Genomic DNA, 22,106 nt, shown 5'->3' with positions numbered 1-22,106 from the left:
CTGCCCCCTGTTGTTGAGACACGGGAAGGACAGCTCAGAGATTGCAGCCGCACACCTCGCTGGCTCCATCCAAACACCAACTTATTCATGAAATGCTTCATGAATACATACATTATATGCTTTTAAAATGCCAGTCGTTTTACATGAAAAATAAAGCCCCTCTAAGCACGCTACATGTCAATCTGTTAAATTCATCAATACCTTACAAATAATAAATTGTTAGCCATGAGCAGTTTCTAGATTGAAGGTTTCAAAATAGCATCCATATCTTGTTAACTGGCTTGTGCACATGGACTCAGACCTTCAATGCAAGACTTTAGCCTAGTTACGCTGTCCATGGTTCTGGAGATAGAGAAAGAGAACACGGAAAAGAGAGGGAAGAGTGCACAGATGTGTGAGAGAAAAAGACAGAAAGAAGCAACTAAATCATTAAGGCAGACGAATATAGATTTTCTGTCTGCGCTTCATTGTAATTGTACAGACTTGGAGCATCTCTTTGGTGTTTAGGATGTAAATGAGGAAGCCATGTGTGCAGAATGTGTGTTTGGACTCTGTTTGACTGCATTCTGGCTGCCTCCTTAAACTACCTTTAATGGACGACTGATAAAACACGACGAGGTGAGAGTGGAGAGAGAGACAGAGCTGAGGTGTAAAGAGGAAGAAAAAAACAAGTAAATTCGCTGGCACAACACGCTGAAATTGGTGCTCTCACCACCACCCCACCTTACTGCTATTCTCACCTCCATCCCAATCCCAGCCCCCCTTCCCCTCCACTCCCTCAATTGATACTGTCCAGGAAAATAAACGATCTGCAAGTGCAGGCACAGCATGGTGCCAGAGTTAACTTAGCTAGAGTCGGAGAGATGTTTTAAATTGTATTCTCCAAAGGTCACGCTCCCCTTTCTCACAGTCTCTGCCTGTCACCTCAGCTGTGTGTGAAATCCTCGCCTATTGATCCGGCCTCCGACGAGCACGTCCTTGGCCGCAAGCTGCTTGAACCACCGCATGCTGGCGTGGGGAGGCTCCCACACTGCGCCCAGATCACAAAGCGTTTGATAACGGAAGGGAGGCTGAGAAGGCTCGGAGATGGGAGGGCTGGATGGTGGAGAAAAAGGGAGAAAATGGTGAGGGGTGACAGAGAGTAATTGGGGAAGTGGGCATTATCTCCAGTATGAACTACAAATTGTTTGCAGATGGAGAGAGAGAGAGAAGCCTCCCCCGGATGTATGAAGCTCTTGTTTTTCAGAGCTTTGAAAATCCAAACGCTCTGTCCTCCCCTTCCTATTCTCGCTTGTTAAACCAAGGCCAAATCACAAGACCCCATGTGTAATTTCTCAACAATGCTTCTGGCCGCCTGGCTTGATGGCTCAATGCTCCCATTTTGACATGTACTGCCTCAAAGGGAGGTCTGCGCTTTTATTCAGCTCAAACTTGATACCAAAGCTGTTCTAACTCCAAGGCTTTTCTTCTAAATACAGAATAAAGAGTGTGTATGTGCCTCTGTCTGTGTGTTTGAGAAAGAGAGAGGCAGAGGTAAAATGATGCAAAGCAACATTTTATTCAGTAAAATGATCTTTTCCGTCCTTTCTACCTCACTGCTTTTTACCTTTCTTGTATCTCTCTATTTCCATTTTTTTATTTCTTGCTTCCTTACGTGACTATCCTTCCATTTTACATGCACCTTTACTGACCTTTTGGGGGTGTGCCATTGCTGAGAATGAATTACACTTTGGCTTAGCATGACAAATTAAAAGATCTTTTAAAGCAAGCAAATGTCATCTTTATTTGGCGGGGAGAATCAATAAAGTTGCCAGAGATCCACATCTCTTTATCCGCAACTCTAGTCCTGCGTAAGGGGGACATTAATCACGTTGCAGAGGATTTGTGTGGTCACTGTGGATCTTTACAAACAGCCGCTTGGGATACAAATAGGCTGAGCGGTTGTTGAATTAGTGCCTTTGAGTTGCCGGCCTGACTGAGGACTCCTGTCCACTTGTGTGTGAATTAGCAATTGATTGCTGCCTTATGTCAAACTCGCAGACTGTGAGTGCCAAAGCATAGCATTCCTGAGTGTGCAGGAACGAAAACGTCCGCTATCACAAATGAATGTTTGATTAATAAAATTAACAAAGTATCTTTAAAATGCCGTTGGGCATGGACACATTTTAATTCCGGTCTCATTGGGAGCAACAACATGCTTTTAATTGGACATTTGTTTAATTAGTTAAATTTGTCAGTAAGCAAGGCTTGCATCTTACAAGGCTCTGACACAATGTCCTCCCACGCTCGCTTCTTTCATGAGTGTCTGCTATCAGGAGCCGGATAATGAACTTCCTCAGCAACAATAGAGCTGAACATTTAGCCTTTTTGTCAAGCCGTATCACCGCTTACAGCCCACACAACGGACACATCTAGGATTAACCTTTGACCTCTAGCTGTATTACACAATTTTTTTTGAGATTCTCCATCTATTGTATATGTGCATGTTGTATCTCAGCAATATAAACACGACGAGTACAAGGTCAGTTCAACACATTTAATTGTGTCACTTTGAGCCATTGTCATCCAGGGACACTAAATTCCATGAAATTCAGACGAATTATGTTTTGCTTTTATCCTCACACATTAAGTTGAATTTAACTAGTTTATTATTACCAACCCAAAATTATCTTTGTGTGAGCGTGAAATTTTAATTATTACAATTAAAATGCATAACAATAATTCAATATTAATGTTTGTAACAGCAGCAATTCTTCCAAAATGAGTGCTGGAATTGTTTTCCACAATGCTGGTCGGATTTAAGCCTATTCACACAGAACCATCGCAGTAGATCTGCAACAGCACAAACATGGAGAGTTTGGTTTCTTGGAGGTGGACGTCGCTTTGACGACGGGAGGGACGGAATCATCAAACCTGCTCTCTATTGCCCCCATGTGGCAATTTGAAGTACAACCTCTCAGGTCCGCTCACTTCACCGAGACATGATTGAAAACACGTTTTATTGTAATTCTTTCATTTTAATTCTCCACTAAACCTCTTTGGGCATCATGGGATGTGGAGCCAAGTCCTGCATCAGGTTGACATAAGGTGAGACTATTATGGGTCCAGTCTATAACATGTTATACACTCACAATTATATTGATGGATCCTATAAAGCCACATCTGACTTGTATGTCTTTTAAATGGGGTTCAAACTAGTGCATAAAGAAGATGCAACATACTCTCAGGAGTTTGCATAGAGGACTTATTTAATACCTTCTCTAATATTGATTTATTTTGTCATTTTATTTAATCAAAACAGAAGGATTTATTTAATCAGATTCAATATTATTCTGACTATTTAATCTAATTGTATGTAATCAAGAATCAGTTTTAATCTAATCTTTCAAAAATGTGTAGCTTTTTACATAATAGTAATATTTATTTCATATTAATATTCATCGTATATTTCCACAGGTATTCATCATTTTGACTTTGTCTCTGTAATTTCATTATTAGCTATAACTCATTATAACACAGACTGCCCCAAAAGTGTGGGTAAAATTGAATACTGGCCTTTGATCCTTCGTCATGCAGGAGCATAATCTATATAAGCTTCATAAAGAATTCATGTGGAATCATGAGTTGAGTCATGCTCCTTTTCGTATTGTTTACGCAGAAAATCCTTTAAGTCACATTGAACCGGCATGAAGGATGATCACCGAGCCGGCGAAACAGAGAGACTTGCGTACAAAAGGACACGGCTCTGAGAGGCTCAGATATTACCACATCTGACTCATTTACAGTTAACCTCTGTCCTGTAGTTAGCAGGCAATCAAAGAAATATATCCAGGATATAGTTCAAGCTATAAGCTGCAATACAGATAGCGCAACAAGCTACACGTCACCGTCTTCCTTCTAGACCGGCACAGAGCAGTGAGATAATCACTCTCATAATGAGTCCCCAAATTAGGAAGTGAACGGCATGGCAGATTAGAGCAGAGCAGAGAGCCAACAAAGGGCTCTGGGAGAGGGGAAGTGGAGTTGATGTAGGAGCAGTAGTGGAGGGATGGAGATGGAAAAGTCAGAGGGAGAAATAGAGAAAGAAAGTGCTGGCAGATTGTATTCCTTAATTACTCCCCTTGTTAACCCCTCTCAGCAACTCTGTGTCTGGTTTGTGTGCAGGTCAACACTACAAAGTGTCTGGATGAAGAGGCCAGGGACAGTTTAAGCCCACTTCCCTTTGTATCACAGCCTCTGCGATGGATTCTTTCCACTGTCAGTTTCTCCTGCTGCTGTCTCTTCCCCAGATGAAAACTTTCCTGCAGAACCACACGCAGCCCTTGAAGATAATGATTACGGGAGAAGGAGTGCAGGTTATTTGAATAGCGGGTGCCATCAAAGGCTCCCATTCTCCTGTGTGCAGCCAAGGTATTTTGGGCTTTCAAATATTGTAGATTTAGTGGAGCCCACATTTTGTAAAGTTAATTTTCACCTTCTGATAGCTGAAAATGAAACAAAAGGCAAAGCAGCCAAATGTAAAGCAGCAGTATTGCAGTCAAATCTGGGGTTAAACATGAGGATGTTTAATTTGCCAGATTTGCTTTGTTGCCTGTTTTAAACTGTCTATATTTTGTCTGTCCTTATACTGTACAGTCCAAATATTGAGGCTGACTCAACAAGCCACTGCACCATGTGTTGCTTCCCAGTGTCATTGAAATGAAAAATGTATACAGTTCATAACCTCATTTAATTGCATTCAGTATATATTTTTTGTCAAAATCCAAGTGGATCTGAAAAATGTTTTTTCACGAGCAAAAGTACACTGTGTCGAGGCTTTGCTGATGGAGGATGTGATCACAGATTAAAGTGTTGTTATCAATAAGATAAAGTCTACACATATACGTGCACACACACACACACACACACACACACTGGCCTTCCAGCGCTGAAGGACATTCTACACACATCTAGCGGAAAGGAGATAAGATGTTCTGCAGCATTTATGCTGCTTTGAATGAGACTCAAGTGAAAAGGTGTAATAAAGTTGACATAATGAAAATTTCAGTTACATTCTATACACTGTCTGTGTCATGACATTTCACAGTGTAGGTTTCGGTTTATTTCATAATGTCTCTCTTTCGCTTATGCACGTAACAGTAAACAGTACATGCTGCTGCTTCCGATGACATATGGAAATCCACGCATATATTTCTGTAGAAAATAGCAATATCAATCTGACTAATGGAAGGAAATAGAACATGTCAATATTGAGGCAGAGCTTTTTCGACAGATACATTGTGTGATGGGTAACCATCTAGCCACAATTTCCAAATAAACAATGATGTGCAGCCAAAAACTCTAGACCATCACGTCTCACAAATGTCATACAGAGTGTCAGACGCATACAGTATGTACAGATAGTCCAGAGGGTCCTTGGCTCTTCGACTTGACTTTCAATTGGGCAAGATAAGTGATCTGAGAAAGCTGAAATAAGGTAAAATGGTTGGTGTCAGGCAAGTCAAAAGCTGCTCTCCAGGGATTTGGGCTTAGTACTTCTTTTCTTTGTAGTGACTGATGAAACATGTCAATAGCAAAACAGGACAAGACTTCTCCAAACCTCAGCACAGCAGTGATGTGCAGATAGGCAAGTGGAAGATGGGCCAAAGCAGCAGTTGTACTCCAGGAGTTACTGCTTATACAACGTCAGAGGTGAAATAAACTGCTGTTCAGTACATTACAATTATTTGTTCATCTATTTCTACGCACCAAAAGAGTCACATTAGTTTAAGTCTAAAACTGTACTCAGATCAGCATCTCTCTTAACTCCAAACCCCAATCATTGTTTTGCAGCTTAACAAAGTAAATGCATCTTACGATGTCAATAATTACAACAGTTTCAGGGTCTATCTAATAAAGAGATCAGTTGACTTGATCATTTTTAGTAATGGTAAAAGAAACTTCCTCACAACAGATACATCTATAACAGAGAAAATGACACCACAACATGGTAAACCAAGTGGTACCATTTTCAACCCATAATGGCTGCACACACTACATAACACGGCCAGTAGGAGGAAGCACACACTTTGCCTCCCAACTTCCTGACCTAGTTTCAGCTCTTAGCGTCTAGGACATTTTGTTCTAGTCTCATCCACCGTTCCCCATTTTCTCACATGAGGGAGACCGTTTTAAGTAGCTTAAACACCGATAACTCTGAGGCCAGAGGAAAAAAAGAACATATTTCACATGCGTGGTACCAAGCTTGAGAAAAGGAATGTCCTCTTCCATGTAAACAGCGGATCTGTGTCCACTGCAACTGTGCAATTAAAAGTTCAGCAGTTGTGAGAGTGAGGAGAGAAAAGGGAGTTCAGTTGCTCTTCATTGCCTGTTTAGTTCCTTCAAATGATTCTCTTTATTAACTCTTTAAATGCATTTAAACAGGATTCCATATGAATTTGTCATACTTAAAGGATTTGGAGCCTTTCAATTATCCAGTCGTCCATGCCTTTCTTGCAAAACGTGGCAATATCTTTGTCTACTGTATATATTTGATTGCGTACGGGTGTATATGTGGTGTTTGCGTGAGAGAGAAACAGACTCATGACAACATTTATCTGTGCTGTTGGACAATGTGAAGTACTCAGTGAGAAAGAAAACACTGTTGTATACACACACACACACACACACACACACACACACACACACACACACACACACACACAGAGACAGCACTATTTGTTCTGGCCACATTTGTTGAGGAAGCACATGTATGTCTTGCTATGGGATAGGAAGCAGAGACACGTGAATTGTATTGTCGCTGCGTAGCTCAGTGCAGTGAAAGTAAACGGAGAGAAAGTTTGCAAAAGTTCAGCGCTAAGAGGATTATGTTATGTAAAAGCTTTTTGTTGTGTGTGTGTGTGTGTGTGTGTGTGCGTGTGTGTGTGTGCGTGTGTGTGTGCGTGTCTGTGTGTGTGTGTGTGTGTGTGTGTGTGTGTGTGTGTGTGTGTGTGTGTGTGTGTGTGTGTGTGCAGGTATCTTGATCAGTGTTGCTGATTAAACAGCAATAACGCAGTGGGATCATGTGGGTGTCTACGTGAAGGAGCTGGTGTGATGCGTACATGTAGAGGCTGTCTCTCAGCGAGAGATTTAGATGTGCCTAACTGCCCTCTCTTTGTCTGAAGTGACGTGTCATCTAGTGTTGATATCAAAATACACAAAGCCGTGTGGGTGGGTGTGCATGTTTTACTTTTCACAAAGGCACCAATGCCACTATGAAAGAAACTTTGGCAGAATAGGAGTGCTCTTCAGGATATGAGTGATTTTTACCTCCAAGTGCTTCTATTGGGCATCATATTCAACAAATTGCTTCGCTTTTGAATGTTGTTCTCGTCTTTGTAGTTAAAGTGTGAGCCTCACTGTAACAAAGCGGTTTGGAAAGCAAAACTCCAGCCTGACAAACTGAAACTAACCAATTTGTCATTAAAGAGCAAAAGAGTCAGGGATCTTTGATGTAGTTGATAACAAGAAGGACAAAATTAATGCATTGTCCAGGGCATGTATTTCAACAATATCAATTAATTGCAAGTCACGTTTAATTCACAACAGCAAATGGTGATGGGAACGAAGTGTTCAGCAGATGGCCATTTGGCAAAATTCCTCTCCAGGGAAGATATTTAGGCTCAGCAGACCCCCGGCAATATGTTTGTATGGCGCTATGAGTGTCTCTATGTCACCGAGCAATAAGGCAAAGCTGTCGGCAGACATATCCCACAGCTGAACAAAAAGTACTGAGCAGCCACCACTAAACCCATGAAAGCCCTTGCCAGTCAGCCAAAACAGCAGCCTTTGTTCAATGTATCACTAATCTTCCACAAACCGTTAGGATGAAGCACATTGTGCTTACCACCCTTGTGGTGACAATGCAGATTAGAGACATACAGGGAAATGAGCTGCAGGATGAAATGTTGTGAAATTAACTCGTCTACGTGAACAAAGCCAACTGACAGACGGCATTTAGACAGCAAAGTCAATGTGTTTTTTGTCAATACACCCCTGATATGTGTTTCTGTGCTGCTGTTTTTGTTCTGCACATATCTCGCAGGACCGCAATATAATTACGTAAAAACAGCAGCTATAAATGGAGGTCACAGTGCAGTTGTCTTAGATCACCTTGAGACTCATTATTAAAGGTGTGTGCCTCTGTTTCACTCACAGAAAACATGTTGCCTACACATTCCTCATCGGCCTTTCTGTGGTCGCAAAGTGAAAGCACTCATTCTCAGAACATGCTGTCCTTGGTTGTTTTTTTTACAAAAGGAACTGGCTGAAAACCACCAACACACACTAACACGTACACATAAATCAGCCTTCATGCACGGAAAGACATGATGAACAATATGCAGTTATGTATCTGTTGCCAATGAAAGGAATCTGCGCTGAACAACTTTCTATGGGAAATATTCTCTAAAGCTCAGTTCATACAGTAAATACTGGTTATGCCAACAGACTTCCTCTGTTAAGCCTTGCAACTTTGAAAAGAGGCAAAGTGAAACTTTATATTTTAATTGATTTAGCTTAAATTAAATGGTGCAAGGATTCTCCATTAAGAAAGGTGTTTAAGAATATGCAAATGAAAGTTGTGAGTCTTTTGCATGTACTTTATCATCATCAAAACTAAACAGTGATATAAACCTGGAGATTGAGCTGTGTAATGATGCAAAATTCCAAGTGTGAAAGTCAAATGTGACCGCCTTGTGACTGGCAAATGTGTAATTTTTAAAAGGGGAGTGTGGTGTATAAATGTAATTAAGTAACAGTCTAAGGAAAGAGGGAGCCCTGAATGTACCACTTATAACTAAGCTGTATGATGCAGACTGCATTGAAACAAGCCAAGTAAGGTGAGACGGCATGCCCAGGACAAGAGCATATAGTACCCAACATGTGTATGCAGCTATTTGTACTGTGCACTTGTTTGGTTTGCTATGTTGTGTTTGAGTACAGTCTCAAGGTTGTTGATATTGTGTTCTCTCACACTGGGTCTGCAGTGTTGCCAACTTGCCCTTAAATCACCCAGCCCAATGGAAAGTAAGGACGCTGTGCCAATTGCACCATCATCACACAACCACAGCTTTTTGAAAAGCTCAAAGGCAACTGGGAAAACATCCAGTTTGAGCTGTCAATGTAGGCTACACAGCCCCCCAAAAACAACATAAACCTGGCTACCAGAGGGTGTAAATGGCCACTTTTTTTATGTGAACTTGAATGTTAAGGAGGCTGTAAAAAATCGGGTTAAAAAATGTCTATTGCATCCTGTGTCGAGGGCTCACATTCACAACCTTTCTGACCGATTAAACAAAGGAAACCAGCTACTTCTAAGATACAAGCTGCAGTAACATATGGTTAATATACAGTAGCTATTGCCAATCCAACACAGAGCTAATGTGTCAATATTCATAATTTCAAAGACGAGAAAAGATATGTATACATATCGAAATATTAGACTCAATACAGCGGAGCCTGTGCTGTCGTTGCATTACAGAGAAAAAGCAAATGATTTACTAGTAAACATGCAGGACTTGTGTGATTGTGTCCTCTTTATATAACAGAGAAACTAGTGGAAATCCACATTCTCATAATTCTGATGCTATCTTTATAATTTTAAGTTCTGAAGACTGACACTTTGGCACACTGATTTAACACATCAGCAGGCTGCCAAGACAAACTCTGTAGAATCTTCTTTCATGTAAAGTTGGGATCAAATGGTTTGTCCTCCGTTGCTCTGTAAAGAATGTGTTCAATCTATTGAGGACATTTGAGTGGAATGATGTTTTTTGAGATGACAAAGTTATCCCAGGATAGCTTGGCTCTGATGTCATATTCTACTGCACATTGGCATAAAAACAGAGAGAGAGAGAGAGAAAATGAATATAGGGAAGAGAGAGATAGGGGAGAATAAAGGCTATGGTGTGACTTCACTATATCAAATAACTGGGTGCTGTACCAAAAGAAAAACTACAATGACTGCAATTAGCTATAGTTACAGTGTTTCACATTTGGTTTAAAAAAAATAAAAAAGGGAATTCCCTATAGGTTCACACGTAGTCATATGTTCTGTAGGAATTAGCTAACAGAAATGGGCTTGCAATGATGATAACCTCCTTTTAGGACACATCCCACTACTGCCAACTTCTGCATTCATCCCTGGCGCCGTATATACTGTACGTTACATTAATAAGGCCTTGACATGTATTCGCCCTGATGATAAATGAGAGGGATGTGCAGGTGATCTGGACATAGTCCCTGGTGGGCTCTCGCATTTTAAAGTATATGATTTTGTCCCCACGTCCCAAATGTGTGCTAAATGGTCAGCTTTTCCTACCTTCAACATGTTGAAGTCTTGTTTTTTGTTTTTTTATTTCGGATGTCCACCCTATCGTCATCACACAGCCGTCCTGTGTACTCCTCTTCTTACTCTACGGTTTCTGTTTTATGGTGTCTTAAGATTGTCACACACACGCACACACACACACACACACACACACACACACACACACACACACACACACACCTAGCACCCAGGTTGCTATAATCCGTGGTTGGTAGTAATCATTTCTCCACTTTGTTATTGTTTATTGCTCGTAGGAGTACAGAAGTACAGTAGTTCCACTGGGAAGTGAGAGTGAGGTGGAGAGAGCAGACAGACTTCAGGGAGAAAGCACACAGCTAAGAACACACACACACACACACACACACACACACACACACGCACAATCACTGGTGAATCATCTCAGTTCTCTCTAGAGCCCAGATGCAAATCAACCCAAACAGTGGTGGCACGCAAGCAGCAGCCGTCTGGGCGTTGTGCCAGTCCGCGAAAGGGAGACACATGTGACACAGGCGAGTTCATGCTGTCTTCCCACTCAGCAGGTTTATCTGGCATGAGTAAAAAAAGACATACTGTGATCTGTGAAAAAAAGTGGAAACAAAAAGAAGACGCAGGGTAATAGCTCATGGCATGTAGTCAGGAGTTCAAGTCCCGTGCAGCTGAGGCTTGTACTCCTGCACAGAAAAAGGAAGGAGCATTAAAAGTGTGTGTTGCAGCTCTGTTAAAAAATTTATTATTTGACCATAAAACATTATGTTATCTGCTTGTTTTAGCAGGCTCTCTCCTCAAGCACTTTGGGATGAGACTTTTATTACAAATGTAATTTAACATGGCATGTTTAAAGAAAACATAATGTATCATGAAATATTCACATTTGTGGACAAGAAACGGTGTTGCAGGATAATATGATAACTAATACAGTGTATTAAGTTAACTGATACATTTAGACTTGACATACATAACACACTTATCCACTTAAGTGCTCATTTCGAGAGGAATGCATTTAGTGTGTCTGGCTTTTTGTTCTATGTGTCACATTTGAGAACTCAGGATTGTTGGTTGTGTCCTCAGATGACAGATACACCCTCTGGGCATGAGCCAGGATGCATTTCAAATCTGTACCTCTAGGGGGCTCACTGGTACAAGATTCCTCACTCATAGCTGCAGGAGAGGACCACTAAGGATCCATAAAGTGGCTGAAATTATTATTTAACACGTATATCTGGGCGGCAAGCCCTTAGTTTTGACAGCCGTGAGACACTATTTAGCAAAATGCACTCTGTGGAAATCACCTTGCATTGTGATACAAGCAAAATCACAGCGGTGGATCTCAACTGAGGTTGTGAAGGTTCAAGGTTCTGCTGGTTTGCTTAATCAAATTAATGCAGTCAACAACCTGCAGCTATGAGGACATCAGCAGTGCTTTGGGTTCATGATCCTGCAGGATGGAAGTGATATAGTAGGAAAAGTTAGGCCATAGGCAAACACCGTAATTTATAACTAATCTGCTGGTGCTCAGTCGTCTGCTGAAGTTTGACTGTTGGATGCTGTGCACAGGAGCCTCAGGCCGCTAGAGGGCTCACTCAGACTACCTGCACTACCTGTGCCTTTGCGGCGGGATGCATAATGGTTTAGAGGTGGACTTCTTGCCTCCCATGTGAGAGGTTTACATTCTATTACTGGCTTATACAATGTTGTCGCACAGTATATTGGAGCAGCATGCTGTCCTAATAACTGCTCATTTCATTGACAATATGTCAGAAAAGCTGAATTTCTTTATGACCAACCAAAACACTTGCCAGTGACAAAAATGTTTCACATCTGTGGGCAACAGCAGAAAACTGCTCATAAATGTTCCGGGTGTGAATGTGTGGAACCAAATGAATGCATAACAAAGTGTTGCTGGCAAACACATGCACCCTGAACTAAGTTTTCCTGGATGTGCAAAGTTTGGAAAGGCAAATGAAGGCTTTTTGATGACATGAATGTGGCGTTAGGCAACTGTGACATTTTAGTAACTTGTGTTGTCAGTGGAGCAACAAAGCTCACTAGTGCCAGCATGTAATCACCTCCGCCTTCTCCCCATATCCTGACAAGTGGAGCAGCAGCCAAATGACTAGATCTGCTGTGTGTCTCTAACAGTCCTGTCAGGGTCGAGCTGACCATGAAACAGCAGCAGGGAGTTCTAGGAGGATAGAGACAACGACAGAGATGTGCAAGACGTAGAGAAACATTGTACAGTACGTGCTTGGCTTTTTCAGTGGGTGTGGGCTCTTACACTGATCAATAATGTTACAGCTCATGTAGCAACTTGGCCAATGACATCACAACAACTTACCACCAGCTGCCAGGAGCTCTTTAACTTGCACACAAGCAAATACTGCCTGGCTGTGATTTTACAGCTCCTTTTATAAAGCTGCTTTTTTGGGATGGTAATCTCCCCCCAATCTCATTTAATTTTTTGGGCTTTTAGTGTTCCCATAAGAGATTCCTCTCCTTGGCAGAAAAAAAGGCCCTGCTTTGCGTTTGAGTGTGCCAAACTGCTTGAAGGAAACAATTTTAGTGGAAGCTGAAAAGAGTATATGAGGCTAAGCCTTTTCCCTGAAACCAGTGTACACAGAAGACATCAGAGTTGTGTGCGGTAAATCGCTACTGGCAAACCCCATGGATTCAGTTTCAGTTTAGTTTTCTGTTGGGATGTCATGTGACAGACACCACAATGAGTAACATCCCACACACTCCCAGTTACTGTAAGCAAATGTGAATTACGCTCATAAGATTCTGGGCAATTCATGGCTTGTATAAATGTATACACTGCAAAGCTGTTTCCAGAGATGTTTTTCATGTGCATAACGTATAACGTTAAATAGCAAATGCTGTATAAATGTAGCCTACAATCACAATACCACATCTACTTTACTACCTTGTCTTATTTTCTAATAATTTCAAATTGCAGCTCAATGGTTTGTGTGTTGTCCATTATAACAAATACATGCGGCTTCAGGTGGACTGGCATCCCTGATCTGATCAGGTAAAAGTATGAATGCGAGTGCAAGGTTGTCTAACTGTGTGAGATGCAGTCTGGTCTCATCCAGCATTCGTAGATTTACCAATGAAAAATAATGTTCCCTAATTATTTTGTATGTTATCTAGAGGAACGAGGAACTATGAATAATGCAAAAGCATGTGCAGGGCAGGCACAGGTGGAGGTGGATTGGTAAAAAAAACTTTGATCTTTCAGCCAGGAGTCCGCTGTTCGTTCTCCACGAGGAACGAGAGGTCAACGTTTTTGTCACGTTATCGTCAGTAACGACACTTCCATAGTCAACCCAATCTTTTCCAAAATCTAACCGAGTAGTTTTAGAGCCTAAACCTAACTAGGTTTATTTAGAAAAGACGGTATGCATGGGCCGAGAAGAAATTGACAGGTGTTGCTGGCTTTCGTAGGAAAACGCACGGAAAATAAGGAGAGACATTTTGTCAGATACCATGAACTGTCGTATGAGGATACATTGCCCAATGAAGTGTATGCCACTTTAAGTAGATTATTAAAATGAGAAAGTTAGTATTTCATCATTCAGCTCAAATGGTGCCACTCGCAGACCTTCTGACAGATATCTAATCTTTCACTGGTATTTTTATCACAGGAAGCACCCTAAGGTTGGGCCTTGGGCTGGGCCGGGGTCGTTTTGCCACTGTTCTTGATTGCTGTCACAGATAGAGGAAGTTTATGGTCACAGAGAAGTTACCTCAATGTCTCAGTGCTGTACATCGCAGGGTGTGATGGGAAAATGTAGAGCTGTCGCCTCACTGTCACATGTTCCACTTCTGCAAATCGCTGGGGTATAAAAGCCGGAGGAGTTATTCTCGTACTCACAGCACGCCCATGCTGCGACTGAACAACAGGTTGAGTATATGTATCAGTGTGCCTAGGATATTGTGAAACAATCAATTTGTTACCATGTTGTACTTTTTAACAAATCTAGAAGGAATACTTGTACTCCTTGTATCACTACTTTTACATTCATAAACAAGCTTTTAAAAAAAAAAGGATTTGTGCAATTACACCTGCTGTTGGAAGTACATCTAGAAACACTTAACATTTCAAATTTACAATTCAAATGAATGCTGTCACATAATTGTTGTTTTTACAGGTGTTTTAATATAGAGAATAAAAAGTCAAATGTCCATGCGTATGGTTTTGTCTCATTTGTCTCCCGGACAGAAGGAAATGTAATTTTGTAAGAATGAGAAAGCTGAGATTGGAATATATATATGTATATGTTTGCGTGGCTGTGCAAGTGTGTATGCCTAATTCTAAACATTATGTTAATATATGTGTGTGTGTGTCTGTGCTTGTATACCTAACACTGTATGTGTGGCATGTGTACCACTACAATAGGTAAACAGCACTGCATGACACCTTCAAACTCGTGGGCAAACACAAGCATGAACCACTTGATTCCTCCCAAAGACATGAACCCAAAAGCCAACTTCACAGATCAAAACGTTCCTCCCTTAATTGATTTATTCTCTGCAAATTGTAGAGTGTGAAATCTCTCTCATTTACTATCACCCCACAACATTGAATCCACAAGAGCCCAATTTAGACTTCTGCATTAAGAAACCTTTGTCGTCTGCTGTTGTATAACTTTGTTTAACCTCCGCCTTTGCTCCAGAAAACACTGGGAAATTGGAAAGGGCATAATTTGTCAGGCAGTGAAGCAATTGGCATCATGTTAAAAAAAACATACTTCATATCCTGCATAACAGTACTATTAAACAGCACAGACCCAACATGAAAAGGTTTGATTATTATGTAAAGGATTATGAGCCTTGAGGTAGCTCTTTCATTTTGCTGCATGGATACTGGCAACATCTATTTGGCTGACATCTTGCACTACTTTAATGAAAAAATAAAGTTCATGAAAAGATATGCCAACTGTTTCATAACATGCCGTAAATGAATTTACCAGGCAACACAGGATTTTATTTATTTCCTTTACTTCCTATTACAATCCTCAAAAGCATGCATGCATACTATCCCAACCGCTTGCTGAACTGTAACAGTACACTGGGACATTATGCTACAGCAGAGTGAAGGACTTTTCAGACAACATGTGAATACATTGTGCCTAAATCACACATCAATTTGAAAGTTCGTTGAAAAACTCTTCCATCTCTACGAGTCCACACGGAAACTCCAAAAGTTTTCACAGTGCATATTCAGCCAACCAATAATATAATGACTTTTGCTCATGCAATTGATATATTTTCTCGGACTGTCATGTCATAATTCCATTCAAACGTCACACAACAATAGTAATATGTAGCAGATGATCTGGTTTGTGATGGAGAGTAGCCTAAAAAAGGGGGATACTAGCATACTTCCTTGTCTAGGCAACCCATAGAGAGACATTCATTTCCAAGTGCATTATCATTATGCTATGGACATTATGGTTGTAAGATATTACAAACTATAGATACAATATAGGCCAGTGCTCTGTTGCCATACCTGAAGGGATTGCCACTGTCTGAGCTGGGCGTCGGCTCGCTTTCCGTGATCTCATCTTGGATGGCAGATGAGGTATGAGCAGCCAAATAGGGTCACATCTGCACATACAGGCTATATACAGACATAAGCACACAACTATTTAAAACTGTTATTCTTCCTCTAGTGTTTAAAAGATTTTGGATGAAAATATGTCATGTGGTTTGTGTGATTTTGGGAGATTAACATTCAATGTGAATTGTACTTTTTTTTTAATAGCTCCACAAAAGCCTGAAACACAGTGTATAAGTGATCAAACATGTAATAGTTGTTCAGCTTTGATGGTTTTCAGTAAACTCACAAGCTTAAAAAAGAAGGCAAGATAGACTATTATTTATTTGATTTCCTTAAGTCTGCTGTTGACAGAGACAGTAAATATGAGAAGAGGTTTCATTATGTTTTAATAATCTCTTGCTGTGTCATTTAAAGATAATGTGTGGTGTCTGGTATGCCCGAACAGGTCGAGTATATTTGTATTCCACACTAGGTGTTGCGTTTAGTATGCACACACCCAAACTCGCACGGAATCTGCAACTCCAAACCTCACACTTCACACACACAAACAAGCCATGTCCTCACCTGCAGCTGCACTGTTCTCGACTGGCTGGAACCGGCCTAGCAGTGTCTGTGTTGACGCTCTCCAGGGAGACACTATTAATTGGTCATTTGTTTTTTCACCTGTCTGGGGACGTTATATAACTTCGGCAAACTGGTAGCAAGGTCACAACGCCTCACACAGGGGCAAACATCAGTCCCTAATCCACGTGCTGTGAGCGACACACGCCTGCTCCAAAGGTTTCTTTGCAGCGTTTGTGATTCATTTCTAAAGGTATAATTATATGTGAAAGTGCTAACATTACAACATCATGAAACCAGATAAGTGTGTGTGTGTGCATGTGTTGTTCTACAGTAAATGTATTCACGTGTTGTGTGCGTAACTCATCAGATAAACACTGATATGTATTGTACACAAAGTCAATAGTAAATGGGAACAATGTGCACAAACTGCAGTCGCCTCAAATCTCCCTTGCAAAACATTGAAAAGGTTGTGTGTATAACACTGCACGCCTTAAATGGTTACTCCCACAGTCGATGAGATTAATGAGTACATCAGGTCTCAGGTTGTAGGTGAAGAAGCCAGGCGTACAGTACGAGCCTGCCATGCATTGGACTCATTATTGGTTTCATAAGGAGGGTTTGTGCTCCAGTTGGCATACAAGGAGAGGGAAAGGGAATTTCTGTCAAACATAGTTCAATGGGAAATCTCTGTAATAGGTCGTGTTTGCCTTTGGAATGGAGTCACAAGTAAATCTGACCAACTTGCTATAGATCTACTCCAGTCCCCGAGTCATTTGACCTCTGCAAACTTACCTCAAACTTTCTAATTATTTATTCAAAACCCAGTTCAAGTTAAAAATAATAAGGCAATCATGCTGCAACTTTTGACCGAAATGTCAGCACACAGTTGTGCAAGATAGTCCCTGAAGTATTTTCCCACACCCTGAAATCTGTTGCAAAACAGTTACCAACTCGAAAGTCACAATGCAACTTACATTGCGTCTCTCACGTGGACTAAAAAGCCCATTAGTTTGGATAAAAACATTAAATATGTGGGGAAGTGAAACATGGGACTCAAAGTATATTGATACATTACCTATAGCTGTGGCGGCGTGTGACGGGGATTGCATCTATATTGTGAGCATGTGTGTGTGTCATCATGGCAAATACTGCACATTGAGACACGTAGCAGGAAGTAACACCGAATTTGTTTTAGTACTTTGCTAGTTGTTATATGTCTGTCTGCTGAGAACGGATTTTGTCAATGTGATATTATCCCAACCGTGCAAGAGGCAGTCATGATGCAGTCAACGTTACAGGTGTGTCGTTGAGTTCAAACTGAAGGCCAAGTTTGAAGAGGAGTGTGGTCCGAGCAAGAATAGTTGAAAGGGCCATTGCCGTTCCACTTCACGCACCTGGTCTTATTTGTCGTTAAATGTAGCTTTAGATGGACTAAGTTACATTTTTTATTTATTTTGGGAAATATAACTTTATTTGAAATGTAGAGATCTTTTTTTCGACCACAACCACTACACAGATGTAGCAGCCATGCTCACCTTTAAATGAGGTTATAATAAACTGATTCTGGGTACACAAGTGCCACATAAGCTTTTCAAAACCAGTCAAAATGTCCTTGTTATCCCCTCCTTCCCCATTTGCTTTGAAATACACCCCTGATTACCCTCTCTCTCTCCACTTCTGTCCACTTCAACTATGCACTTGTTTTGCAAATGTCCCTCTGCGGGAGGTGCTGGAAGGAGGCTGTGAGTTGTAGCCAGTCATAAAGCATTGTGAATGGATGAGCAGCTTGTACCAGACACATACAGGGTTGTTAGCTGTCTGGATCCTGGGACTTAATCCGTACGCTGGTAGGAGTTAATAAGGGTTTAGAGGCTGGAGACTGTCTATTTAGGCAGAGCTTGAATGTCCTGGCAGGGTTGATGTGGCATTCAGGAATGTCCTTGCAGTCGAACACGTGTGGGTACACACATGTACCGGGTACTGCACAGTGAGCTGCACTGAAACGTGATTGGCCACAAAAAAATACTCATCATAAACCATAGAAACAATACTTATATGTCATGGCTTGTTATCACTTACACTCACAACAAATCAACTTAAACCCCTTTTATTTCAGTAAACAGAGAAAATATATTAAGTGGTTTCCTTATAAAGATAACAGCTCAGTGAAAAAGTTTCTTCTCGTCCATCTCTTCCTTTTGTTGTCCTCCTCCGTCACATCCTGCCTCATCACTTTTACAGTATGTAACAGCCCCAACCTATCTCATGCATCCCTCTCGAGTGAGCACCTTGCACAGTGGTGACAAAAGGTGGGTGTACGTTTCCATGCCTTTTCGACCTCTGGCGGGTATCCGATTACCCATCCCTGAGGACAGGAAGTCAGGCTTCGTCTCTGCCAAAAGGCTTGGGCATTGCATTGGAAACAACTTGTTCCTGTGTCAGAGCAAACCCTCCACAAGAGCATACCGTACACGCACACATACACACACACACACACACACACACACACACACACACACACACACTTAGCAGCATGGTGCTACTAATCTATTAAACAGGAATATTGCTCAGTGTACCTGCTGAGCTCCTCGGGGTCTGGCTGGGAAATGCAGTAAATCACACACAGTTTTTATTCACACACATTTGTATTTTACTCTTGGCTGTTTGGCTGTCAACACTGACTACACAGCACAACAATATAATTTGTTTGACAAAAAAAAGAAGTGAAAATGGCTTTTATACTTTTTTACACCAGAAAATATTTATGTAATTCTTCATCTTTGTGTTGTTGGTGATGGATGAATATGGTGACGTAGACATGATACGCTATGTTGTTGATTCATGTCTTTCACACATTGTGGTTTTAGCTGATGCATGATTTCAAGCCTTTTCTATGGTTGCTATTATTCTAGTTAAGAATGAGAGGACATATCCTTGTCCATAATTGGACATGGACATGTTTGCACTGTCACTGTGCTTGTGCCCTACGATGCTCCTCAGTGTGTGTACAGGAGCTGCCAGACTCTGTAATGCTATCAATAATTCTGGCCTGTTCCAGGAAGTGAGAGGGCAGGGCTCACTTATTGTTTCCTCTTACAAAGAACATGTGTTTCTTCTGCGTAGATCTCAGTCACATTATAATATTATTACTGTCAACAACCCTGTAGTTGTTTGTTGTGTTAGCGGTTTTTCTGAGTGCATGGGTTTTGCAACCATAATCATATGCCAGTGTTGCCTTCTCAGGCTTCAGTGTTGAAATCACAGTTGAGCGATGATCTCATGCCTAATTAAAAAGAAGACTTGGCACTCTCTCAGAGAGTGTTCTTGCCCTCTGGATGTACATTTATCTGATAATTTAGCATGTTGTACAGAAACTCTGACTGCTTCTGATCATTACACGTCACATCGCGTAATACCTTAAACTGTCCTTCGGTAACTGAACACTACTGGCTCAATCAGTTATCGAGTGTATTATATTCAAGACTTACCTGAAGTTCAAAGCAGATGGTGATGCTTTGTGGTTAAATCCACCAGTGCACTTTTTTTTTACATTATCACCTCAGATAGCTGCCTGTAACAACATGATCAGATTGGATGACATCAAGGTGGAAAGAACAAATAGCATCTCATCTTTACAACTGATTTGTGGTTCAGAGCAGATACGCCTTAGATCACAGAATACAATTAAATTAGTTCTAATTGCATTCATTTATGTATGGCAAGCAATAACACATGAACTCAGTCAGAGAATGGCATTCTCATCAACCAGCTGTAGGAACAAGTTGTTTATCTGCAGCAACACCAATGAATGAAAAAGATTTTTGAAAACCATGCATAGTGATTGAGAATAAAAAAATACAATTACAAACTATTTTATTCAGCTTATTCATTTTAGATTATTGTAGGTAAACATTGTTTTTCTGTGGGCTCTAAATTCACCAAATGTAACCTCTCTCCTGAAAAACAAAGGGTAAACAAAAGCACACTAAAGGAAAGGCACATCGACCACCCTATTATGGTTGAATATAATGAACAGGAACAGCCTTGTTTCCCTTGAAGTCAGCTACTACTGTAATCACAGGAGAAAGGCCTGCCATAGGAAGCAGACCTCCCCTGCCTGGTAGAGCTCCAATATCATCTGTCTTTTTGGTTGTGCTAACTCTCATTAGTCTAGATCTACTGATAGCGACACACCATAAACTCACAACGACCTACTCCTCACATCTCGACCCAGCCATACTGCCAAAGAAGAACAAAACACAACACTGTATGAGCAATGACCTATAGACGCACCAGGTGAGTTCAAACAATAGCTGGAGCAACACTTTTATATTAAGAACAAGTCAGTCCTTAAAAGGAAATATTTTGTACGTGTGTGTGTGTGTGAGAGAGAGAGAGTGCGTGTGTCCGACCCATCAGTATAAGGTTCCCGATGGTTGCTGAACTCGACTGTTCACTTGCAGTGGCTGTACAGGGACACGTGCATGAGGGAAGACAATCACACACACACACACACACACACACACACACACACACACACACACACACACACACACACACACACACACACACACACACACACACACACACAATGGAAAGCCAAGGACATTGGCATATGGACCATATCCAAGAACGGGGATACAGTATACACCCATACAGTTCCTTGGAAATGCACACTCTCATCCACACGCATGCAGCTCCCCAGCACCTTTACTTAACATTGATTGTCAGACCTTGGCCTAGATAGTTTGGCACAGGACCAAAGATGCAGGAGAGGATCCAATGACCAATGTATAGTCAGTGTGCTTAGCAGTGGGTAACATTACTTTTAGGTATTGCATGTTTATGACCTTGGGATCCGGTCCAACAAAAATACAATATTATTATAGGGTGCAATGAATATTTCTTTTCTATGCAAAACAGGATTTATATAGATATATATATATAATTTGTTCTCATGCTTTTGGGATAGTTCATGTAAACAATGCCAAGTGACCCCAATGCTGCAGCTCTCCATCGCCTAACTGAATTACCTAAAGTACATTTACTTATGACAGCCGAGGGCTGCATAACTCAAGGCTTCCCACTCTGATTAACCTCACTAAAACCTACACCATGTCTGTATGTGTGTGTGTGTGTGTGTGTGTGTGTGTGTGTGTGTGTGTGTGTGTGTGTGTGTGTGTGTGTGTGTGTGTGTGTGTGTGTGTGCGTGCGTGTCCGTGCGTGCTTTCATCTAATTTACTAGTGGACATCCCACAGCTCAACTTTTGTTGCATTGAATACATTGCATTTGTTGCATATTCAACACTTATGATGTAGGAAAGCATCTGCAAACTAAAAATGTATTACTGCAGAATTGGATATTTGGCAAACCTCCCATTGAACATACCAGTGTGGTGCCTCTTCAAAACGTGCCTGTTCACAAGGACCAATTGCTTAGCCTCCGGTGTTGCTGCTAGCAGCTTTCTGGAGAAACGGCTCTACAAACAGCTTCACACTCAACACTTCGCTCCCTGGGGTCCTGAGCAATACACCTGCCATGACACAGTTGAGTCCCATAGCAATGCTAGAGTAAAGCCACCATTTGTGTGCAAATGCTCACAAAAACAT

This window comes from Taurulus bubalis (genome assembly GCF_910589615.1).
Source record: "Taurulus bubalis genome assembly, chromosome: 13".
Taxonomy (NCBI): Eukaryota; Metazoa; Chordata; class Actinopteri; order Perciformes; family Cottidae; genus Taurulus; species Taurulus bubalis.
The sequence above is the reverse complement of the archived record's forward strand: the minus strand, read 5'-3'. Positions refer to the sequence as shown.